The sequence below is a fragment of the Pelophylax lessonae genome, assembly GCF_965119305.1.
Source record: "Pelophylax lessonae genome assembly, chromosome: 9".
NCBI classification, from domain to species: Eukaryota; Metazoa; Chordata; class Amphibia; order Anura; family Ranidae; genus Pelophylax; species Pelophylax lessonae.
This window is the reverse complement of record NC_138776.1, coordinates 31,003,406-31,018,417: the sequence shown is the minus strand read 5'-3', so window position 1 is coordinate 31,018,417 and position 15,012 is coordinate 31,003,406.

The window sequence follows — 15,012 nt, the reverse complement described above, 5'->3', positions numbered from 1 at the left end:
GCAATATTTCATTGATTTCAGGCTATATCTTTCTGCTGTTGCGGTGAGTGGGGAACCGAGAGGGGTCACCGTCACCTGGAGCACTTTGGAATTTGATCACTTTAATGAAAGGACTTTTTTTTACTTGATATACACACTTATGTGATTTAAAATATTTATTTGCACTATATATTTTAATGTACAATTGTATTCATGCTAGCGCTGTTTTAATTTTGACAACATAAAAGAAAAAAAATGTCAGCAGTTGAGTTTTAAACCCCAAGTGGTGTGGGAAAGATCATCTGACCTGTTGGCTGACCTAGTCTGGGACCACCAATGTCTACCAATAATATGGAAGTCACCATAACCTACTTATTTCAGGTTAGAGGGTAATAGAAATTGTCCTCCAATGTGAACGTGATGAAAGATGGTTGCACAAGAATCACAAATAGTACCGTTGTTTGACAGATGTTAGTTGTCATCCCGTCAACCCTCAGGCTCTGAAGAATTGAGGAATTATCCTCGGATCATTTGATAAAAAGATGAGGAAATGTATGATTGCCATTACCAGTCCTCACATCTTCCTTCTCCAACCTGAGAACAGTCTTTGCCTTAGGCTATGCTCCCAGCATTTCAGTGTGCTGCAATGAGGAAGGATATTCTGTACACAATAACTCACAGAGGATATGTTACCCAATTGTCAGCTTTGTGCAATATTTAGATGACATTTGTCCCTGTAGTAATCGCCTATGTTGTAAGAACCCAAATGTAACCCTGTGACCTTTTCCACATTATTTTACCACTTCATGACTACACACCATTGAAGCCTAGTTGTCCAAACCATGTTTAGAAGCATTAGGCTAATTTGACAATATTTTTCATTACTTTGCCTACCTGAAAAATGTTTTAGTTGTTTGTTCAAGTAGATATAAACCCTATCTGGATTACATTTAGTTTGCTTAAGAACTTGGTGTAATAAAAAATGTTATAAAAATATTTTCTACCCTTTTTTAACCACTTCCAGACTGCACGAATTCCAGCATTCCTCTCCTACATGTAAAAAATCATCCTTTTCTTTTGCTAGAAAATTACTCATAACCCACAAACATTATATATATATATATATATATATATATATATATATATATATATATATATATATATATACAGTTAGGTCCATAAATATTGGGATATTGACACAATTCTAATCTTTTTGGCTCTATACACTACCACAATGGATTTGAAATGAAACAAACAAGATGTGCTTTAACTGTAGACTTTTAGCTTTAATTTGAGGGTATTTACATCCAAATCAGGTGAACGGTGTAGGAATTACAAAGGTTTGTATATGTGCCTCACACTTTTTAAGGGACCAAAAGTAGTGGGACAGATTAACAATCATAAATCAAACTTTCACTTTTTAATACTTGGTTGCAAATCCTTTATGCGTTCCAGACTTCAGGCTGTAATTGACTGCATACATCACCAGACGCTGGGTTTCATCCCTGGTGATGCTCTGCCAGGCCTCTACTGCAACTGTCTTCAGTTCCTGCTTGTTCTTGGGGCATTTTCCCTTCAGTTTTGTCTTCAGCAAGTGAAATGCATGCTCAATCGGATTCAGGTCAGGTGATTGACTTGGCCATTGCATAACATTTCACTTCTCTCCCTTTAAAGAACTCTTTGGTTGCTTTCGCAGTATGCTTCGGGTCATTCTCCATCTGCACTGTGTCCAATGAGTTCTGAAGCATTTGGCTGAATATGAGCAGATAATATTGCCCGAAACACTTCAGAATTCATCCTGCTGCTTTTGTCAGCAGTCACATCATCAATAAATAAATACAAGAGAACCAGTTCCATTGGCAGCCATAGTAGCACTAGTAGTAGCACTAGTGTGGCAGAGTAGTAGCACTAGTGTGTAATGAAAACGGAAATGTTTTATTTAAGAATTTTACAATTTCACTATCATTTTGTTAAGAGGGCAAGAACCAGGGAAGGCAAAATATAGGCAGGTTACATTTTATGGTCCCAACTTGCTATGGTACATAATGCAGTGACACCCTTATGGTGACTTCCATATTATTGGAGGGAAGACCAAAAGCAAATTTTATGGGTACAGGAAGGCTTTTGTTTTATTAAACCACATCCTCTAGGCCCCTCCCACTGAAAACAGAAAATGATCACACCCACCATTCCCTGCGGCTTTGGGGTGCACACCCTAATGCAATGGGCTGCGCACACCTATGTTTGAACGTCGTTTACATATGCGGACATTACCTATGTATGGGTTCGCTTCTGCATATGAGCACGAGGGGATGGGGCACTTTCATTTGGTTTTTTTTTTGTTTTTTTATTGTGTATCTTATTTTTTATTTTTACATTTTCCCTTTAAATTATTATTATTATTTTTTTTTTTTGATCACTTCTATTCCTATTAAAATGAATGTAAACATCCTTGTAATAGGAATAGGGCATGACAGGTCCTCTTTTTGGAGAGATGTGGGGTCTATAAGACGCCCCCTCCTGCTGCCTGTATAAACAATCAAGTGGCTGAACTGCCTCTATGATTGTTTTTACTGCGCAGGGAATCGCCGGCTGAAAAAAAAGATATCTGAATGATGCCTGTATCATTCAGATATCTCCACTGCAAACCCAGGACATCATATGACGGCCCACGGTATGGACATGGTTAAAAACGGTTGTTGCATCTCCTGCAGCCTTTTGCAACCACTTCCTTGCACTCCAGATGTGGCTGCATGGCATGTCTCAAAATGACTTTCCTAATGGTGACAACAGTGAACGATGCCTGTGTAATTTGTGTTCAAATGGCCACCAATAGTCTTCATTGGGAACCCTGTGTGACAGGGTGACAACACAAGAGCACAAGTAAGAGATGGAGGGGTTGATTTACTAAAGTCAAATAGATTGGGCACTTTGCAAAGTGCAGTTGCTCCAGAGCTTAGTGAATGAGTAAAGCTTTACTTTTAAAAGAGCGTCCAATCGCAAGCAAGGAAAATAAAAAAAAAAAACAGCATTTTTGCTTGCACATGATTGGAGGATGGAAGTCAGCAGAACTTCGGCTAATTTATTAAGCTCTGGAGCAACTGCTCTTGCAGATTGCCACTGCACTTTACAAAGTGCTCAGTCTGTTTGCCTTTAGTAAATCAACCCCTTGGACAGAATGTTGCCCCCTTTCACCTATAACAGGAAGAACCTGAACAAATAACCATAGAAAGCAGATTGCAGACCACACCTTTTTTGGAATAAAATGAGCATCCACTTACATCAAGGATAAGAATGGTCAGCACTGTGATAAAGGAAAGCCAGCGCCTCTCCAAGAATCACAGAAAGATAGAAGAAATGGAAGAGGTCCAGGATTCAGGCACAGCTCTACCAGTGCAGCCGCACACAGGATCAGCCTCACAGAGAAGCCAGGGTTTGGTTCTAGCTGGCAATAGCAGCATGTACAGCACTCTGTAACAGAGTAAGGAAGCTGCGGGGGAGAGGCACTGAACACAGCTTCACAGAGCTGCCAGCAAGGATAGAAAGAAAAATCAGCAACACGTTTCTGGGCAACACACCTCTTTCTCAAGCTTTTTTTAATAGCTTTCTTTTTTTTCTTCTTTTTAATTAATAAAAAAACAGTAAATTTGGAATAATTGGTGAATAAGGAGAATAAAGAAATGACTAAATTCTTTACCTACCTATGACCTGGATCTTTTAACTGCCTACATAGAGCAACTCATAGCCCAGTATTGCAAAATCCCTATGTATATAAAAAGTGCTGCGCTAAAATTGGTATGGAAAGTTTGAACGTGTGTTGTAACACATAATGCAATCAAGATTCTATTAATAAATGTCATAAATAAAAGTGTATAAACAATAGCAAAAGTGCGAAGTGCAAAAAAATGTGCAAAAAGTCCAATAATGCTTCCACCTTTCAATGAGAACCGAATGAAGTGCAAATTTTGCAAACTAAATAAATAAGTCAAAGTGTCCAAGTCCGAATGATATATCCTTATGTAAAAAGATAATTCTGTGTTCCAAGGTAGAAAAAAGGAAAAGACATCGCCAGTGCTCCAATGACCAAATAATAAACTTGGGACCGCTTACCAGAAATAGTGGACCATAATTACCATATGGCAAAAGAGTCGCATAGGCTTTGTGTATATAAACTTGCTGAAACAACCCTTGATGTGTAGTCCCTCTTTGGATGGCTCAGGTGCTGTATAGCAGTGTTCAGCGTGCATTCCACGCCTCCTCCAGTATTGCAAAATCACTAGCAGAGGGTGTGCAAGTACAACAATAGCAATAGGGATGTACAGTAGATACATTGCATCAAGAGTTGTTTAACATAGGAAATAAACAAATGAGTATTGTCCGCGCTATTTTTTCTTATTTCCACTAACAACTAAATGTTTTATTATAAGCTTTCAGGGGTGTACCCAGGGTCGTATCTACCGCGAGGCAAACAAGGCATTTGCCTTGGGTGGCATTTTTTCAGAGAGGCGGCGCCGCCCCCAGGCAGAAGGGCAGATTGTACCTGGATGATGCCTGCAGCTGCAGGCATCGCCCCAGTATAATTTTTTAGAGCCGGCGGTTGGCTCTCTTGTAATAGCAATCAGAGTGGCTTACTAGCGGCTCAATTGCTATTACAAGCAGTGGGAGAGGATGTCCCCCCTTCCCACGGCTCTCTTGGGGCCCTCCCGTCCCACTAGCTGGCCTGACAGCTAAGCAAAGCTGGGATCGGCTTTGATCGGCTGTTCGTAATGGTAAATCGGAAGCGATGACATGAAATCCCTTCCGGTTTACTCGGCAACCATCTGCGCTAGTTTAAAAAATTGAAAGCATTCAAAAACACAGATCTTGGTGTTTTGAATGCTTTTAAGCTCAGAGGAGGGATTTGGGGTGTTCTCAGGGCCGGTACTAGCCTGCTTTGTGCCCTAGGCAAGACCAGCTACTTGCACCCTCCTTCCCCCCAAAAAAAAAAAACTTTAAAATGTTAAACTTGGCTTGTGGTTGTGGTGTATTAACACCATTATAAACTGCCATTAGGCAGAAAAAAAACAAAAAAAAAACAAAAAAAAAAGGGTTGGCCTCTTGAACACTTGATAGCAGCTACTTAACCCCACTCTGAAAAGCAATCCACTGTGGATTGATTTTCAGAGTTTTAGGCTAGTGAGAACCCATTGTACAGCCATTGTAATGCCACCAATATTGTTTTTCTTGTATGTTGCACAGGTATCAGGTTACTTTTACCCTGTTAAAAAGGACAGGAACATGGGTGGCATTACAATGGCTGTTTATAAAGGGGGGCACAGGCACTTCTAACAGCTCCCTGTATTTCCTGGGCAAAACATTTGTTTGCTCTCTTCTCCCTCACTTTGATCATTGGAGGATCTTCACTGCACAGTTCAGGAACTTGAGTGCAGGCTTCTCCCCTATCAGAGCTTGCACTTGCTCTATCCCACACCTGCACTACAGGATACCTGTGGGATTTACTTGCAGTGATGTACAGTGAACTTGTGTACTCATTGGCTGAGGAGGCAGAGGGTGGCATTACAGCCTTTAGGCTACAGGTTGCACCACCCCCCTATTTGCTGTACCATTGATGGGTGCTTTGGAGGGGGGGTTGAACCCCTCTGACCCCCTCTTATCTACGCCCCTGGGCCATGGCTTCGCCCTAAGTGGCTGCCTAGTGGTAGCGCCAGCCCTGGGTCTTCTAGAACTCAGATCTCTCCTTAAAGAGTATCTGTCACTGCCTATTGCTGTCACAAGGATGTTTACATTTCTGGTGACAGCAATAAGGCCCCTTTCACACTTATGCGACGCGATTTTACAGCGATTTTGCGACGTGATTTTGCGACGTGATTTTGCGGCGATTTTGAAAGCAATAGCTATGGCTATATACCTCAAAACGCATTAAAATCGTGCCAAAGTAGTGCAGGAACTACTTTAAAGTCGGTGCGACTTTAAAACCCACTGATATGAATGGGGCTCATTGAAAATAATGGAAAACGACTTGTCGTGCGATTTTGCGGTCCGAAATCGCGGGACAAGTCGCACTAGTGTGAAAGGGGCCTAAAAACGATTAAAGAAATAAATAAATAAAGTAACTGTGTAAAAAAAGAAAAAAAATAATAATAAAAAATATGTTTTTTTTAAAATGCCTCGTCCTCCTGTGCTCACATGCAAAGGCAAACTCACATGTCAGTCCCGCACGCATGAAAACAGTGATAGTCCCACACATGTGATGTCAGATCATGGGCAGTAATGGCACTTGGATGAATCATGTCTCAAGGTCTGATGAGGAAGCTGCAGCAGTTCACTTGGAAGAGACCCTGAGACAAGAGCAGTATACTTTATAGATGTACAAATTTAGATGGGGGTGCATGATTTTAGTCTTGCCCAACGCAGCACAAAACCAAAATACACCAATGGGTGTACCCCCTTCTTCAAGGCACAAGCAGTATTAATAGAATTGTGTACAGTACATAGCAGTACATAGGAAAAAAAAGAAAGAATACAATAAAGTAGAACACAATAAAATACATTAGAAATGCAATAAGAAAAAAATAATAATGATCATAGTAACACAATAAATAAAAATGAGTGAATAGTCAGGCCCCGTTCACATAGGGGCGACGCTACTTCGCACCGCGACCTCGGAGCGGCCGCCATGGACTTCATAACATTGAAGTCTATGGCGGTCGCCTCCTGGTCGCCCCAAAGAAGCTCCGGACCCTTTTTCTAAGTCGGAGCGACTTGTGTCGCTCCTATTAGAACGGGTCTGCAGCTTCCCTATGGAAGGCAACCTACGGCGACCTGTGAGGCGACCAGGTCACCTTAATGTGAACGGGGACTAAAGGATAATAAATATGGCTTAAAAACAACAAAGCTATTATTATTGTAGTTGTTTAATCACAACACTGTATTTAGTACAAAGCTCTCATTTAGGCCTTTTGGGGGATATAGTGTCCAGTTTATAAATCCAAAACATCTCCTTTGTGCAGATTTTACGAAAACACTCTGCAGGGGGGAGACTGCTAGATAAAGCTTCTCTGATCCACAACCTAAGGCCAAAATTGGAGCTGCCATGCAGGGTGGATAAAAATCACTGCTTTTTTTTTATAAAAACATATAAAAAAATCAGATTTCTGTTATTTAAATCTGATTTTCTTTTTTATATTCAAATCTGATTTTTTTTTTATTTTTTATCAAATGTATTTAAATTAAATGATTTTGGAATAAAAATCTAAAGATAGTTTTCTATTTAAGATACATTCATAATTCAGTTAATTTAGCATGAAATGGAGCTTAGTTATGTAACATGAGGCTGTATATTCTGCAATATTTACATTTTTGGTAAATTCATTCAATAAATCCAAGCTCTGCAAGTTGAGATAACATGCACTTCATTGATACATTCACATAATTTCACAGTAACCATGAGATAAAACAAAGCCCAGGAATATTCCTTTATCCCATTGTTTTGCAAATCTATGAACACTACAAACTGAAATTGGTTCAGATATCGCTGTTTTACTAACCTGACAGCTTATTATTCTAAGTAGGAAACCTTCATTTTGTTTGCAAATATTAAAGATTCTAACTACCAGTAAGTCCTTACATTTAAAGAGCACCTGTCATTTCAGATCCATCATGGCAGTGCCTGTTAGCGGGCATCCACTCATCTGCTGCCACCACGTTCCTCACCTTGTTGTGTCACTGCCCCATCACCCGCCGTCCCATTAAAGTGAATGGGACTGTCGGTAAGTCAACAGCGGGTATGAGGAGGAGCTGCTGCAGGATAGAGATGACAGTTGCTCTTTAAAAATTATGATTTAAATCAATTTGATTTAAATCAAGCCTTTTTACTAGTGATTTAAATCGTTTTTTTAAATCAAATTGATTTAAATCAAATCCAACCTGCTGCCATGTGTTTCTAGGAAATGTCTGGGAACAGTATGATCATCCTTATCTTGGTCTATGAATTGCCTATGTTCTCCAGTGCAGCTTCTGAGAGCTCTGATGATTTGCTTTAGCTAGAGTAAGTCACAGGCACACCTGAGAGAGTAAATAATAAACTCTGTAGAGCAATTGTGAAATTATGTAATCTAGTAGGTGGTACCACTATTGGCCAAGGATTTTTGTCCATGGGTGTGTCGGGAACCATAAACGAGGCAGAGACAGAAAATGCAGTTACAATCACACCTTTAATGTAATAGCAAAAGTAACAACAGTTCAGAACTGTAGTAAAAAAAAGAAGCCAGGGTTTGGAAGCCAAGTAATCAGACGAGCCAGGATCAGGGAACGAGAAGTCTGCATTGTCAGGAGGTAAAAATCAGGAGCAGGAATCAGAAGAGAAGTCAGCCAGGCCAAGTCATACCCAGCAACACAGCAGAGACACACTGGAGATGTTGACCAGGCGAGGGCATGGACAGAATGAGCAAAGCTGTTTAAATAGCCAAAAGGAGCTGGCTGTAGGCTGGACTAATGAGGCATGTAATAGTAACCAGGTGAGTCACTGTGGAAATAGTGAATTGCTGGTAATTAACTGACAGCTGAGCAGCCCCTGTGCACTGAAAGAAAGTGCTGCTAGTAAATAGCAGGAGCCCAGCCCTGACAGGGTGATAAACGGACAAGCACTTTTTCTGCACTACAACATGCCAAATCAGCTGCCGATAATGTTTCCATCAGTGCAAAGGGGGCATTTGGGCTTTTTTAGCTTGCTAGGAGCTATATTACCTTTTATACCTACCGATTTACTATTCCGGGCCTTTTAGGTAACAATGGACCTGGGGGGGGGGGGGGGTGTCACCCAGCAAAAAAGACCATGTTTATAAATAATTCTTTCCATTTGTTTGTATGAACTGGGAAATTGTGTGATAAATTGTATTCCCTTTAAAGCCTCATATGAGGAAATATATCTTCTAAATAAGACCAATATGCTTTTTCTACCAACTTCTGGTATCCTTTATTAAGAAATGTATTAGTTAGTACCTTGCTTTGATGTAATCGTCCAAGTGGATACAATGCTTCACAAAAGGACAAAAATGACTTTTTGGGATATTAGCAGAGGCATAACTAGAACTTTCAGGGCCCCAGTGCAAGAAACCATGAAGAGTCTCCCTGACCCCATCCTGGAGCCCTTTTCAACAGTCCCAGGGCACTTCCCTCCAAGTCTGAGGCCCTTTACACTGATCCTGGGACCCTTTTATTATGGTCCTGCAGTGGAACCCTTCACATGTTCTATAGCTGACCCTCTTCCTCTCATCTTGGGGTCCCCCTACAGTGGCAGAATGCCAAGGCCTGTCACAAGTGCAACCTTTGTGACCCTGATAGTTTCACCACTGGATATTAGACATCCATTTGGGGTGGTAACAGCTATTTGTATGAAGGTAGGAATAGCCAGCAACAGTTGTGAAGTGAATTTTGGTAATGATATTATGTCCCTGATGACCGAATTCACGATCCAAGGCAGGGGTTCCCAACCTTTTGAAAAGTGAGAGCCAATTAAAATGATTGTAAAGTCTTGTTTCTTTCTTTTAAATAGCAAACATGTTATACTTACCTGCTCTATGCAGTTGGTTTTGCACAAAGCAGCCCGTATCCTCCTCTTCTTGTGTCCTGCTCCTGGCCCCTCCCTCCTGTTGAGTGCTGTGGGGGCACTTGAGTCGAGCCACAGCTCCATGTGTCGACATGGAGCTGCAGTTCAGCCCCGCCCCCTCTCTCTTCTGATTGGCTAACTGACTTTGATTATAAAAATGGGGATATTGCTGCGCTAAAATGTAAAGATAAAAACATACATGAATAAAAAGTCAACAGACCAAATGAAAGCAGCCAGCACCTGATCTAGAATCAGAAATACCAGATCTAAATAGCAATATAGAATGGGTATGGTGCAGCGCTAACACAATTGAATCCACAGTCCATACAAATGTTCAAATGGATCAAATACAAAAGTGCAGTAAACAAAAGTTCATCAGAGAGTGCTCCAATAAAGAAGGGAAACTGTCCACCACTTCAAACTTGGAAAAAGCCCCGAGTGCAGGAACCGCCACCAAGATAATAAATGGCCTCTTACCAAATTGCAATGACCCCCATTACAAGGATCAAAGACAGCCTGTGTGATCAAATCAGTGCCCAGATCGACATGTATCGATTCCCAGTGTTCCCTCAGCAGCTCCGACCGGAACAAGTGAACATAAGGAAAAGAGGGACAACTCCAATAGTGAAGTACGTTCACAGGTTTATTCAGTAAAAGCAGAGTGGCAACTCACGTTTGCATGAAGAAATCACAGCATGTCTCGGAGCTATACTCTCAGAACCTTTGTTTCCAACCAATAAAATGGCCGCCGTGTCTCCTTGCTGGCCTCAGCACGACGAACCGCAGGCTCCTCCTCCGACCGGTTTCATCAACACGTGACTTCGTCAGGGTCGACACCCCCTGACGAAGTCACGTGTTGATGAAACCGGTCGGAGGAGGAGCCTGCGGTTCGTCGTGCTGAGGCCAGCAAGGAGACACGGCGGCCATTTTATTGGTTGGAAACAAAGGTTCTGAGAGTATAGCTCCGAGACATGCTGTGATTTCTTCATGCAAACGTGAGTTGCCACTCTGCTTTTACTGAATAAACCTGTGAACGTACTTCACTATTGGAGTTGTCCCTCTTTTCCTTATGTTCACTTGTTCCGGTCGGAGCTGCTGAGGGAACACTGGGAATCGATACATGTCGATCTGGGCACTGATTTGATCACACAGGCTGTCTTTGATCCTTGTAATGGGGGTCATTGCAATTTGGTAAGAGGCCATTTATTATCTTGGTGGCGGTTCCTGCACTCGGGGCTTTTTCCAAGTTTGAAGTGGTGGACAGTTTCCCTTCTTTATTGGAGCACTCTCTGATGAACTTTTGTTTACTGCACTTTTGTATTTGATCCATTTGAACATTTGTATGGACTGTGGATTCAATTGTGTTAGCGCTGCACCAATCCCATCCTAACTGACTTTGATTGACAGCAGCGAGAGCCAATGGCGCCATGGCTGTGTCTCAGCCAATCAGTAAGGAGAGTCCCAGATGGCCGAGGGACTCGTCGACATCGCTGGACAGAGATGGGGCTCAGGTAAGTATTAGGGGGTGCTAGGGAGGCTGCTATACACAAAAGGCTTTTTATTTTAATGCATAGAATGCATTAAGATTTAAAAAAAAAACCTTCTGACTTTACAACTCCTTACCAGAGACTTGGTAACTGGTCGTCGGCCACAATGAGTGGAGTGAGTGGATGACAGGTCCGTGTACACTCTGCATATGCTGAGCAGCCCTCTCTACTCTATGGGCCCTCTGATCAGCCGAAATAGAAGGGAACGGATCCCTAAGTTTTTTTCCGGATCAGATTGGAGGTAGGCGGGTGTAAACAGACACAAGTATGTTTACATCTGCCACTCCATAGAGGTAAATGGAGGGTCCAATTGGGTCCGCCTGAAAAACGGACAAGCTGATCCGATTGGACCCATTGTGTGAAAGGGGCCTAAAGCTGCTTTCACGTTAATGCGCTGCGGTTTATCTGCAATACGTGTGCAGCGCAGTGTACCTGTGGCTTTTCTGTGGGTTAGCTGCATTTTGCCATAGAATTCTATTATATCCTGCAGGTATGGTGCGCTTTCTGAAAGCACACCAAAATTCAGAAAGTGCACCAAACCCGCAGGTAATAACAGAAGTCTATGGCTCAGTGCAGGTAACCTGTAGGTGCACTGTGCTGCACCTTCAGGTCAGTTTGAAAGCAGGCCAGTAACCACTGCAGAACAGAGGAGCCCATATATACACTGTGATTTTAGTAATAAACTGACCTTTAATAAAAGTCTTCCATTCAGGTATCGCCGATTGTTGCTGTCCTAGATGGAGTGCAGGGCCGCTGATAAGGCAGTACAACTGGTCCTGTTGTACTGAGCCCAGACCTCATCAACTAAACAGGGGGGCCCAGGGCAACGTTATGGTTATTTCTGTCTAAATTAATAAATAGATTTTACTAGACCACACCCCTGCTCCTGCTTGCCTACCAAGGCTTAAATTACATTTCCCTGGGCCCAATCAAGTCAACAGAGCGGCACAGGGACTTTTTTTAATTTTTCTGGGTGTAGGGGAATAAAGTCAGTGCTGCTGTTTTGCTGCACCCCAGGGGAGTGGGTGGGGTGTAGGCGGGGCTTTAGGGCCCTGTCAGGAAGACTGTATGGGGCCCCATGATTTTTAACAGCAGCCCTAGTGGAGTGCATTTGGTATCACTCCGTCTGCGATAGGAGCTAGGGATGAGCTGCGAGTTCCAGAAGGTGTGCTTCTTCACGGAAATTTGAGTTTCCCATAATGAACTGCACACGCACCACGTGTGCAGCGCGTTATGTGATTGGCCAAAGCATGCACCCTGACCTCAAGTGGTAGCTGCAAATACAGTGAAGGAGTTTAAGCATGCATGGGATAGGCATAAGGCTATCCTTCATATAAGATAGGGCCAGGGACTATTCATAGGATTCAGATATATTGGGCAGACTAGATGGGCCAATGGTTCTTATCGCCGACACATTCTATGTTTCTATGTTTCATGCTTTGGCCAATCAAATCTCTGCCATGATTGGACTAAAGGCAGGCTGTCTTTAGCCAACCATGGCTCAGGGGCCAAGTACACGCCCCACACTACATAAAGGCTGCTCACACAGCGGCAGCATGTAGTGTCATTGTGCGGGCGATGAGACAGGGGCAGGCACGCGATTCAGGCAGGGAGAGAGTAATTTTTTTTGGAGTCAGACAGTGCAGAGAGACATTCCTAGCAGTGTAGGGAGGGACAGGTTCCTGTGTGAGGTAGGGAGAGATTTATTTCCTTACATCATATCAGACAGTATAGTGCCAGTGAGTGAGTAGCAGTGCAGGGAGGGCCAGGTTCCTGTGTGAGGTAGGGAGAGCTGTCTTTCCTTACATCAGATACCAGTCACAGTATTGTTCATCGGTCAGTTTCTGCAACATTCTATAATATTCACAGACCTGTAGGAATAGAGGTCACTGCAGAAATCAGTCACAGTAACCTAAAGGCCCAATTTTTGGCACTTGTATAGTACATGCGATTTCAAATTTGCATGGAATTCTTACCAGCAGGTCCCATTCCAGTACCCAGCAAGAGTAACTGTAAGGGGTGTTTACTGTGTTCAGGCACCATCAACAACCAAGGCCCAATTTTTCTGCACCTGTATGACAAGCAGACATGGGAGTAAGTCACACATGTGCAAATCACAAGCAAGTCTCAAGTCTTAACCTTCAAGTCTCAAGCAAATGCCAAGTTACTGTGGCAAAAAGCAAGCAAGTCAAGTCCCTGCTAGAAGTCAAGAAAGTCATTTATTTTGGTCAAGTCCCAAATCAAGTCAAAATACTGATCTATCCCAATTTTCACCTTTAAATCCGTTAAAAGTCAGTGGTCAGGAAAGGTTTTATTTTATTTTCAACATTAACAAAACTGCTTAGTGCTTTTTTCTTGGCATATTAAAGAAACACTTTGAATGCCCAAACACCTCAAAATCCTTCGTCCGGTCATGTTTCAACACCACAGTCACTAAAAACATGTTAAGTATTTCCACTGTTAAACAGCCAGTGTCCTAAAAATCAGAATACACTGAGGTGTTTTAAGTGACTGTGGTGTCAGAAACATAACATGCACATTCATTTTGCTTTAACACATCTTGAGAAAATGCTAATATTTAATAACTTAAAAAAGTAAAGTAATTTCTAGGCATATGTCTCAAGTCAAGTCTCAAGTCATGAATACCAAGTCAAAATCAAGTCGAGTCTTTTATTAATTTTAGTCAAGCAAGTCTCAAGTCCTCAAACTGGTGACTTAAGTCTGACTTAAGTCAAGTCATGTGACTCGAGTCCCCCACCTCTGATGACAAATACATGCAATTTGAAATTTGTATGTATATTTGTATATGACATTTTTTGCTTTAGAAATGTCAGTATAGCTGCAGCAGGCTACAAACATTGTAGAGATGCGCTACTTTACAGGCACATTCAGGGGACCCCCCAGGCACGATATTTGAAGGAGTTTTTCATTTTTAGTTTCACTTTAAGTCTCATTAAAATCAGTAAATCACTGCTCCTTTAAAAACGATTGTTTTTAAAAACTTTTTTTTTATTGATACATGTTCCACAGGTCAGGACCCGGACCCCCATACACTTTTTTGGGGCAGTAACTTGCATTTAAGCCATCAAAATGAGGCCATTTCATTTTTGAGGTTCGAGTCCCATTGACTTCAATGGGATTTGTTTATTCGAACAAACTTTTTCTCTGTTCGCGGTGTTCTGGTGCGAACCGAGCCGGGGGGTGTTCGGATCATCACTAATAGGAGCCGGTGCTATACATGAAGCATTTGCTTATATGGCTCTGCTTCCTCCGCAGCCATGCTTCCTCTACTGCAGGCTTCATGCACACTGATGCTCTGGGATGCCGGGTTGGCAACCCACGATCTGAGCTTGCCGACCTGCCAACCCAGAGCAAGAGGTTGAGGGGCACCAGTTGGGCACCACTGATCTAAGGAAATGGAGAAATGGAATCACATACCTGTATGTGTGTGAATTTGAAGTTCATGGGATTATCAGTACAATATGAAACATAAGCTATGACAGTAGAAAGATCCCTGTCACAAATAATGACAATATTGGCGATGTATCGACCAAAAAACACAATCTGGGATGCAAACGGGTTAATATTCCAGATGTAATTGTGTTCCCACAGACCCATGGCTAGATTGGCGAAACTGGGCGCATCCATAGTTATGACAAAGGAAGAATTAATGCTGCGCTACGGTGAACGTGAAATGTGTCCAAAAGTGCTGCTGTGCATAAAATCAAAATGATTTTGAAAAGTGTTAGTGCAAAGGGAAACAGCGCAGATTTGGTGTAATATGCTTCTAAAGTGCTCAGTGTGCCAATGAAGATAAAAATAGGTGCGTGTATGAATATAAATATACAATAAGTCACATATAATATTAAATAAATTAAT